This window comes from Chiloscyllium plagiosum, unplaced genomic scaffold (genome assembly GCF_037043375.1).
Source record: "Chiloscyllium plagiosum isolate Xiang-an unplaced genomic scaffold, Cpla_swu_hap1 HiC_scaffold_39, whole genome shotgun sequence".
Classification (NCBI taxonomy): domain Eukaryota; kingdom Metazoa; phylum Chordata; class Chondrichthyes; order Orectolobiformes; family Hemiscylliidae; genus Chiloscyllium; species Chiloscyllium plagiosum.
In genome coordinates, this window is record NW_028270177.1 from 37,228,587 (window position 1) to 37,239,938 (window position 11,352).

Here is an 11,352-nt window from a genome sequence, read left to right on the forward strand (position 1 = left end):
TGGACTTCAGTAATACGTTCAACTGGGGTCCTCATTCCTGATGAAGGGCTTATGCCCGAAACAGCAATCCTCGTGCTGCTTGGATACTGCCTAACATGCTGTGCTTTTCCAGCACCACACTCTCGCCCCCTTCCTCCAATTTAGAACTTCAACTTTAAATCTGGTCAATCCTTTTCCATCACTATTTTAAAACTAATAGAATTATGGTCACTGGCCCCAAAGTGCTCCCTCACTGATACCTCAGTTGCCTGTCCTGCCTTATTTCCTAAGAATAGGTCAAGTTTTGCACCTTCTCTAGTAGGTACATCCACATATTGAATCAGAAAATTTTCTTGTACAAATTCCTCTCCATCCAAGCCCTTAACACTATGGCAGTCCCAGTCTATGTTTGGGAAATTAAAATCCCCAAACATAAGTGGCCTATTATTCTCACAGATAACTGAGATCTTTTACAAATTTGACTCTCAAATTCCCTCTGACTATTGGGGAGTCTATAGTGCAATCTCAATAAGGTGATCATCCCTTTCCTATTTTTCAGTTCCACCCAAATAAGTTCCCTGGATGGATTCCCAGGAATATCCCCCAATCAACTTTCAAGGGTTGATTGGGGGCAGATGTTTGCAGGTAAATGGACAGTTAGAAATGGACAGTTAGTAATGTTATCCTAATCAAAATCATCACTCCTCCTCTTCTTAGGGTCCCCTTTTTCATCTTTCCTACAGCATCTAGACCCTGGAATGTTAAGTTGCGTCGTTCTCCCCTTACTATGTTTCTTCTTCCTTGGGATGAATTTCTGCTGTGTCTCCGAAATTATTCCCAGAAACCCCTGCCCTTGTTGCTCTGTCACCTTCCCTGCTCAGCACCCCTTCCATTCATCTCTGGCCAGCTTCTCCCTTGTGTCTTTGTAATAATGAATCAATGATTTTATTATCATATATATCAAGGGAGATACAGTGGAAAGTGTTTTGTTGTCTCTATCCAGCACTATTTTAAGTTACAAAAAGAATAAAGAAGTATTTATGTAGAGTTCATCTTCATCAACAAGGATAGTCTCAAGGAAACCCTGTTCTATTTCATCTGATTGCAACTTCTCCCCCTCAAACTGCGGAATGAATTCCATTTGTATAATGCTCGCAGCCTCTGAGGGGTTTCTTCATTTTAAGCTCCCTAATCAAGTCTGCCTTATTACACATCAACAAATCTAGAATTGCCTGTTCCCTATTGAGCTCTATCACAAGCTACTGCAAAGAAAATTAGACGTTCCTCAAATTCCATTTCTTGAGATCTGTTACCAACCTGATTTTCCCAGGACACCTTCAGTCCCCTATGAGTATTATAACTGTGCCTTCCGTACATGTCTGCCCCACATCCAGACCACTGCAAGGAGGCTGTACATAACTCCCATCAGGGTCATTTCTCCTTTACGGTTTATCAACTCTACCCACAAATTCAGTGCCTTCCAACTCTATATTCCTTCTCACCATCAAATTAATTTAATTTCTTATGAACAAAGCAACCCCATTCCCTCTGCCTATCCTCTCAATTGAACATGTATCCTTGGATATTTAGTTCCTAGCCTTGAATCTCTTGCAGCCATGTCTCGGTGGTACCACTGAATCGTACCTGCCATTTTCAATCCATGCTACAAGCTCATTCACCTTGTTTTATGTACTGCTTACATTTAAGTACAACATCCTCAGTCCTACATTAACTGTACTCCCTTCTCATAGTTGTCCCTTATCTCCTGTGCCTGAAGTTAGATTCCTGACCCTTGCCACACATGGTCATAGAGTCATAGAGATGTACAGCATGACAAGCAGGCCAAACACAGCCAGAAACCCTAACCACCTTACCATACATCAAAGAAGTTTCAGAAATGACAGCCAGACTACTAAGACCCCTCGGAATCTTAGTAGCACACAAACCCACCAACACTCTCAAACAAAAACTAACAAACTTAACAAACTTAAAAGACCCAGTACAACCCATGGACAAAACCAATGTCATCTACAAAATTCCATGCAAGGACTGCCACAAACACTACGTAGGACAAGCAGGAAGAAAGTTAGCCACCAGGGTACACGAACACCAGCTAGCCACAAAAAGACACGACCCTCTCTCCCTCATAGCCCTACACACGGATGAAAAAAAACACCATTTCGACTGGGACAACACATCTATCCTGGGACAGGCTAAGCAAAGACATGCCAGAGAATTCCTAGAGGCCTGGCACTCTAACCACAACACCATAAACAAACACATAGATCTAGATGCCATCTATCAACCCCTCAGAAAACGAACAGGAAATGACATCACCACAAACCCCAGGAACCCCATCCAGGAGAAAGATATAAATAGAAAGCAGGAGACAACAGCTTCGTTTCACTTGGAGGTCACCACTGATGATGTTACCTAGCCAGGTAATGAAACGTCTGGATATCAAACCTACAGCTCAGCGATCAAACCTGCACCCTAAACCTTAGGAGATTATAAAGGAAGTAGGAGTATACTTAAGAGGGAAATCAGGAGGGCAAAAAGGGGACATGAGATAGTATTGGCAAATAGAATTAAGGAGAATCCAAAGGGTTTTTACAAATATATTAAGGACAAAAGGGTAACTAGGGAGAGAATAAGGCCCCTCAAAGATCAGCAAGGCGGCCTTTGTGTGGAGCCACAGAAAATGGGGGAGATACTAAATGAATATTTTCAATCAGTATTTACTGTGGAAAAGGATATGAAAGATATAGACTGTAGGGAAATAGATGGTGACATCTTGCAAAATGTCCAGATTACAGAGGAGGAAGTGCTGGATGTCTTGAAACGGCTAAAGGTGGATAAATCCCCAGGACCTGATCAGGTGTACCCGAGAACTCTGTGGGAAGCTCGAGAAGTGATTGCTGGGCCTCTTGCTGAGATATTTGTATCATCGATAGTCACAGGTGAGGTGCCAGAAGACTGGAGGTTGGTAAACATGGTGTCACTGTTTAAGAAGGGCGGTAAAGGCAAGCTAGGGAACTATAGACCAGTGAGCCTGACCCCAGTGGTGGGCAAGTTGTTGGAGGGAACCCTGAGGGACAGGATGTACATGTATTTGGAAAAGCAAGGACTGATTAGGGATAGTCAACATGACTTTGTGTGTGGGAAATCATGTCTCACAAACGTGATTGACTTTTTGGAGAAGTAACAAAGAAGATTGATGAGGGCAGAGGAGTAGATGTGATCCATATGGACTTCAGTAAGGCGTTCGACAAGGTTCCCAATGGGAAACTGATTAGCAGGGTTAGATCTCATGGAATAAAGGGAGAACTATCCATTTGGATACAGAACTGGCTCAAAGGTAGAAGACAAAGGTGGTGGTGGAGGGTTGTTTTTCAGACTGGAGGCCTGTGACTAGTGGAGTGCCACAAGGATCGGTGCTAAGTCCTCTACTTTTTGTCATTTACATAAACGATTTGGATGCGAGCATAAGAGGTACAGTTAGTAAGTTTGCAGATGACACCAAAATTGGAGGTGTAGTGGACAGCGAAGAGGGTTACCTCAGATTACAACAGGATCTGGACCAGATGTGCCAATGGGCTGAGAAGTGACAGATGTAGTTTAATTCAGATAAATGCAAGGTGCTGCATTTTGGGACAGCAAGTCTTAGCAGGACTTATACACTTAATGGTAAGGTCCTAGGGTGTGTTGCTGAACAAAGAGACCCGGGAGTGCAGGTTCATAGCTCCTTGAAAGTGGAGTCGCAGGTAGATAGGATAGTGAAGAAGGCGTTTGATATGCTTTCCTTTATTGGTCAGAGTATTGAGTACAGGAGTTGGGAGGTCATGTTGCGGCTGTACAGGACATTGGTTCGGCCACTGTTGGAATATTGCATGCAATTCTGGTCTCCTTTCTATCGGAAAGATGTTGTGAAACTTGAAAGGGTTCAGAAAAAGATTTGCCAGTGTTGGAGGATTTGAGCTACAGGGAGAGGCTGAACAGGCTAGGGATGTTTTCCCTGGAGTATCGGAGGCTGAGGGGTGACCTTACAGAGGTTTACAAAATTATGAGTGGCATGGAAAGGATAAATAGTCAAAGTCTTTTCCCTGGGGTCGGGGAGTCCAGAACTAGAGGGCATAGGTTTAGTGTGAGAGGGGTAAGATATAAAAGAGACCTAAGGGGCAACTTTTTCACGCAGAGGGTGGTACGTGTATGGAATGAGCTGCCAGATGAAGTGGTGGAGGCTGGTACAATTGCATCATTTAAGAGGCATTTGGATGGGTATATGAATAGGAAGGGTTTGAAGGGATATGGGCCGGGTGCTGGCAGGTGGGACTAGATTGGGTTGGGATATGTGGACGGGTTGGACCGAAGGGTCTGTTTCCATGCTGTACATCTCTATCAGCCACATGCATGTCTGTATCTTCTAAGAAACACGTTTGAATTAAAAGCCTGACGTCCTTAATGATCGGAGGTTGTGATCTGTGGTCATGACAAGCAAGCATGAAGTAAGGATGGATGCAGAGGGGAATATTGGTGGGGTGCAAATGTGCGAATGGAACTCATTTGAACGAAATCCAGCACCAAAGTCATAAACAGCCACCCCTATAAGTTAGTATGTCATCACATTGCCAATTGCATATTATGAAAAGTCAAATGAAAACTAAGAAAATTGCTCAGGAACTACATTACTAAAGGTTAAACAACAACAGATGTGAAACATCACATCTCAACAGCCAACATATTAATCTTCTGTTGGGATTTTCAGGAGCAAGCTGGCAGTAATTAACCGTGGCCAATTTGGGATCACAACAATGTGAGGTGGAAGTCACTTTGGTGTTTCCAAAGTTGGAGTTAAAATTAAACAGGAAATTTTGTCTGACCCAGGAATTTGACTCTATTTGACTTGATGTTAAACCTGGAGCTGAGTGAAGAAATGTCCTTTTGTTTATAGCGCAAGTAAACCTCTAAATGAGAGGGCTGGTTAGCTTCACTGGCCAGCATCCTAACACACGGCCCAGAATGAGAGCAATAGCACAGGGAGCAATATCCCTGTTCTGACTGACGGAGACCTGGAGTCTGCCTCCTTACCCAGCCCCAAAGTAAAGTCATGGCATAAACTGCGGTTCAATGACTCCCAAATAATTGAAGGTGTCTGAAGGAGAAGACCAAAGCTACAAAAATCAGTCATGATGCATTTTTTCTCCAGAGCAGTTGAATATATTTGCAACATGTAATTAATTAGCCTTAGGTAATTGTGGTAGAATCTAATGGCTCCGGATATTAAAGAATGGCCCTCATTCTTTCCCCTTTCTGCTACTTAAAAGTTGTCCATATTATGTCCTTCTCTGCTAAAGACAATGATTAACACCAATTAAATTCAACAAATGGCAGTAACTCACCAGCACAGTGCCCAAGTAAATCTGGACAGTGAGGCCAGTTGGTTAGCCACATGACACTCTGAAGTTAAGGCCAATCTTGTGGCAACAGTTACGGGATAAGCAGTCTTCCTCAGGTACCCCTCATCCATAGCTACAACATGTGTCACCAGTTAGAACAATATCATCCAACCTATGGAAATGTCTTCATTTCTGTGTTCTCCACCAACTCATTCAATTTCTAGAATTGGACAGATCTCATCCTGGCCATTCCAGTATCTTGAAATTCACAATTTAATACTGTTGTGAGACTATCACCACCATCACTATAGCTTATAGTTATATTCTGCTTTCGACATAATAAAATGTCCCAAGGCTGGAAGGTGATAAAACCTAATTTGATACTTTGCCTCAAAGGACAAATTCGGATAGGTTGCCAAAAATTCTGGTTGTATAGGCAGCTTTTAACTAAAGGAGAGACAGAAAGATTTGGGAGGCAGAGATTCAGAGCTTTAGATAACAGTAGGGATCTTGGAGGCTCATAGGGATCTGGAAGATATTTCAAATCTGGGGAGAGATGAGAACATGGAACAAATTGAAAACAAGGATCAGGCATTACTTAAATGGGAACTGATGTAGTTCAACAAGTACATGCATTGAAAGGTGAACAAGGCTTCATGTGAGTAAGGACAAAGGGAGCAGAGTTTTGAACACCGGTAAATTAAGGAGGGTAGAACGTGGGAGATCAACCAGCAGTACATTGGAATAGTCAACTCTTGAGAGAACAAGGAATAGGTAAAATTTTCAAATGAATTGAGTCAGGGCAGAGTTGGGTGACATTATGGAGGTTTGTCATGTTGTCTGGGTGAAAATGTGGCTAGAAGCTCATCTTGGAGTCAGATGTGTTTATGAACAGAATGACTCAATGTCATACGGTTGCCAAGGAGAGGGAAGGTGTCATTAGAGAATGGAGTTTCTAGTGGGGACTGAGGCTGTTATGGGCTAGACCAGTCCCCCTCAAAATATCTTAAGAAGCTAGCCTAGACCCTAACTTCCTCTTATTTGAAAGGCAAATGTAAAATACTGTGTTCCAGATGTAATGTCATTGATCAAACTACTCAATGTTAAGCAAAACACAATTTATTCAAACAGTATAGTTAAAATATAACAAAAGAATGAAGAACTTAGATTAACTTATTTCTATTGGAAAACTTGACAGAATAATAGATACAGTAACTATTATTAGTTAACTGTTCTAATATCGCAACATTCCATAAACACTCTGTTTGGCAAAAAGGCAAATTCAGAAAACAGATTTCATCTCATGCACAATCCAACAGCCCAAAACGAGAACCCCCAATCAAGATAGTGAGAAATAGCTTTCACTTCTTAAGCCCACAATAGTGATTGCTGAAAGCTAACTAAAAATCCTTGATCTGTGGGACCTTGGCCACACCCACTCAGGCTGCTTCTATTGTTCCAACTTAAAAAAAAACTTCATGGCCTCACAAGATGTTTATTTTCTCACAACTGCTCAGTGCCTGTCCCCCAACCTCTCTCTAAACTAAACCAGGACAAAACACACCTCTTAAAGCCACAGCACCGTTACAAAACCAAAGAAGCAGCCTAGTAGGTATGGTCAAGCTCCCCCAGATTAAGGATTTTGTTCTTTTCAAGTACGGTGGTTCAAGCAGTGTGCCTTTCAGCCCCTTTCTTGGCCAAATAGGGAAAGACACTAAATGCCAGACTTGAAAACGTCACTCAGTAAAATTAGTTCTTTTACCATAAACAATCTCCTAATCAAAAAGTGCAGAGTTATTTCCCAGTAATTAGCAATGGGTAAAAAACAAGAATAATAAACCATAAAATGATGACATGACAAATTGAACCTCTCTAGCAGGATGTTATGACAATGCAGTATCCTGAGCCCAGCTATGAAGCAACATCCTTGTTGCTTTGAAATAGAGCACAGCAACATCAGGACTACATTCAAATTAAGAACAAAGCAGCATAACAGCTCTGGAAAGGAAATGCCTATTGCCACTTTACCCTTAGTGAGGCTGCTGGCCTGACTTGCTTCTTCTCTGGCTTGATTCAGGCCTCCCTCAGTCTAAGTCTCAATGTCAGCCACCATCTGAGGTTTCCCCTATTTCCTCTCTTTGTTACCCTCAGATTCTCTTTCACTTGTTGCCAGGACAAGCTGCCAGATCTTTGTTGCCAATGGTTGGACTTGGCTATCTTTCTCTTTCCAACAGCACTTAGCCAGCTAAATGAACATTTACTCCTGATCTAACTCACACTTCTGTCTTTCTGTCCATCTGGCTGATTCTGAGAATCTATCCTTCATTCACCCTGGCATGAAAGAATGCAAAGAAAATTATATCATTTTGCGCTTTGAATAACCATCAACTCTTTGAGGATCTTTGTTGTGGCCTATGATGTTATTTGAATGTTTTCTTGGGGAAATCAGTCATTCCCATTAATCACTGGCCTTTATGTAACACAAAGAGGGTTGGCAGAATTCTGTTTGCATTGCACTGTTTCAAGTGTCTTTATGTTGACTTCCCAAGATGCTGAAGACACCACATGCCTGACCTGGAAGGTCTTCCTCATTGAAAGCATTGCCAGTGTGGCAGATAGTGGCAGGATATAGGTCCACAGCAAAACTTGAGCATAGAACCTGAGGATGGCAATTCAGTGAAGGGGAACTGAATCTTCGAGGATATTGGCCTGCAGAAACAAGTGTGCCCATTTGTGGTCAGTCAGGGTGTACAAGGATCATTGCAATGAAATGGTTTTGGTTCTCTGCCTTCTTGGTTTTGTAGTGGGGATACTCGGTCAGTGACCCCAAACAGCATGTTGGTGAAAAGGAAGTTGGGATTGCTGTCTCTGCCAGCAGATAGGTGCTCTTGGGTAAGTGGGGCTAGAAGGAAGGTGAAAGTGAGGACTGCAGATGCTGGAGATCAGAGTCAAGATTAGAGTGGTGCTGGAAAAGCACAGCAGGTCTGACAGCATCCAAGGAGCAGGAAAATCAATGTTTCGGCCAGGAGCCCTTCATCAGGAAAGAGGGAAGGGTTTAATCAGGAAAGGGACACTGAGAAGTGGGGAGCTGGGAAGAAGTGTGTTGAGAAGGAGTGAATGGGAAGTTGAAGGGTTGGATAAGGCAGGAGAACTGGGTAACTGGTGAATGAGCAGGCAGAATTTGGAAATAGGGTGATCAAAATGTGGGTGATCATACTAGGAGGGCACTTATTAGGGAGCCACGAAAGGCAGGGGCAAAGTCCACATTCCAAAGTCAAGCTTGTTGACATTATCATCAGCACGATGTAAGTTGAGCTGAAAGTGAGGATCAGGTTCCTGCCACAGAATTCACAACATCAAATCCAAGGCAGGAACTACAGACTCTGGAAGGGAAATGCTAAAAGCCTGTTTGCCTAGTACGGCCTGTGAATCAAAATGCTCCTGATTGCATCTCCCTGGCCCCAGTGGGAAGCCTTCTCCTTTCTGTCTAGCCTAGTGTGAGACTCCTCCTAACACTTCCTACTGTGACCTGCCTGCATGAGATGTTCCCAGAATCGTCTGGCTGCTTCTAGTTATCCCTCAGGCTTCCCATGCCGCCTTCCACTTGGCTGACTAAAGCAATATTTAAATGAGGTCCTAGTAGATTGGTAGGACCCCACACACACAAGGCCCTGCCAGATTCTTCAAAGAATTACATCCACCTGGGATCATTATAAATATTGGAGTCACATTCTTCATCAATGCAATTTACTGGCATACCCTTCAACTCAAGCAATATGAGCATCAGTATGACGTTGTGAGAGAAAGATCCTGAATTTATACCATCCCTTTCACAGCCTTGTGACAGTTCAATATCCCTCTCAGTCCTGCATACCTTTGAAGAGCAGTCAGCATTGTGTTAGAAAACACAGCCATAGTCATCAGTTTGCACAGTTCCGTCTCACATGCAGAAAATTAGAGAAATTCCCAGTTACTCTGTTTTGGTGATTTTACTTGCTGGATAATTATCGAGCAGAACCTTCTCTACACTTATAGAGTCATAGAGATGTACAGCACGGAAACAGACCCTTCGGTCCAACCCGGTCATGCTGACCAGATATCCCAATCCAATCTAGTCCCACCTGCCAGCACCCGGCCCATATCCCTCTAAATCCTTCTTATTCATATACCCAGCCAAATGCCTTTTAAATGCTGTAATTGTCTCAGCTTCTACCACTTCCTCTGGCAGCTCATTCCATACACACATCACCCACTGCGTGAAAAAGTTGCCCCTTAGGTCTCTTTTATATCTTCCCCTCTCACCCTAAACCTATGTCCTCTAGTTCTGGACTCCCCCACCTCATAGAAAATACTTTGTCTATTTAACCTATCCATGCCCCTCATGATTTTATAAACATCTATAAGATCACCCCTCAGCCTCCGACGCTCCAGGGAGACCAGCCCCAGCCTATTCAACCTCTCCCTATAGCTCAAACCCTCCAACCCTGGCAACATCCTTGCAAATCTTTTCTGAACCCTTTCCAGTTTCACAACATCCTTCCGATAGGAAGGAGACGAGAACTGCCCACAATATTGTCTAACCAATGTCCTGTACAGCCGCAACATGACCCTCCAACTCCTCATGCAGATAGCTTTAATGCCCCATCCAAAACACACCAATCTAGAAATTCAGCCATGCAGCTCTGTATTCAGCTGCTAATTAGGCTTGTCAGCCTCCAACATGTGGGTTGGAAGTCTATGCTCATTGCGAACCAGGGGTCTGTTGACCTTCCAATCGGTAAAGACTGAATATTCAGAGGCCTAATGCCTGTTTGAGAGCACATTGCATGGTTAATTTGCCAAGCAGGCCTGCACTCGGCTTAACAGGCAACCCAGAGCTAACAAGTCAAGATTCTTAATATTATTACCTGATTGCGAAGTTAAGAGTATCAGGTGAGTTTGTAATTCTACACTAAAATCTCAGATGGATTCTCTCTATCCAAATCACCATGATGACACCAGCCCTGGAATGCCACAATCACCCTCCAAGCATGTGTTTGTCCACACATTGAACTTGTTAAGATTGCCCTGTAACCTCCTTTCTCACTACCCACAATCCCATCTAGTTTTGTGTCATCAGCAAACTTGGGAAAGTTGGAGGGTTCCCTTATCCAAGTCATTTATATTTCATGAATAGCTGGGCACAACACTGATCTCTGTGCCCCCTCTTTTGTGAAGACAGAACTGATGTTTGAGTTCAATTCTTCTGACATTTCTTTGCTCCCTATTATAAGTTACTCCGTGTTTGACAGGTACATTTGTTTCTGCTAATCCTTTTCTCCTCACATATTTATAGCAGCGTTTACGATCAGTTCTGCTCTAACACGGTAGTTCCATTCTCGTGCATTCCTGTGTTATAAGAAAATCGTGTAATAGCAGCACCATTTGAACTAATGGTGCCAGAATCGCTTTAAAACTTCACGCTTTAGAAACAGTGTCCCCAATTCACCGATCATGTTATAGTGAATTAATGTTAACAAAACACACATTACAACAGATCGACCTGTTCTCTATGTTCTCCATCTTGATCAATCTCTTTGTCTGCCTTTGCTGAACTCTAAAATGCACCCAATCCTCAGGCTTGCTGCTTTTTCTGCCAATTTTCTAATGTCTCATACTAACATTATCCCTAATTCCTCTCATAACCCATGGTTGAACCACCTTTCCTGGTTTACTCACATTAGATAGGAATGAGCAATTGTGAGTCATAGACATGTTCCTAAAATATTAGCCATTGCCTATCCACTGCCAGACCATGTAGTAAAATTCCCAATCCATCCTTCCCAACTGATACCTCATACCCCCATCATTCCCTATATTTAGATTCAAGACCCTCACTCAACTTCCTCACTCATCATTCCAGTAAACAATTTTATCACTTTATAGTTGTTCTTTGCATACAACAAGATTGTTCGTTAATCTCTTGTTATTGCACAAT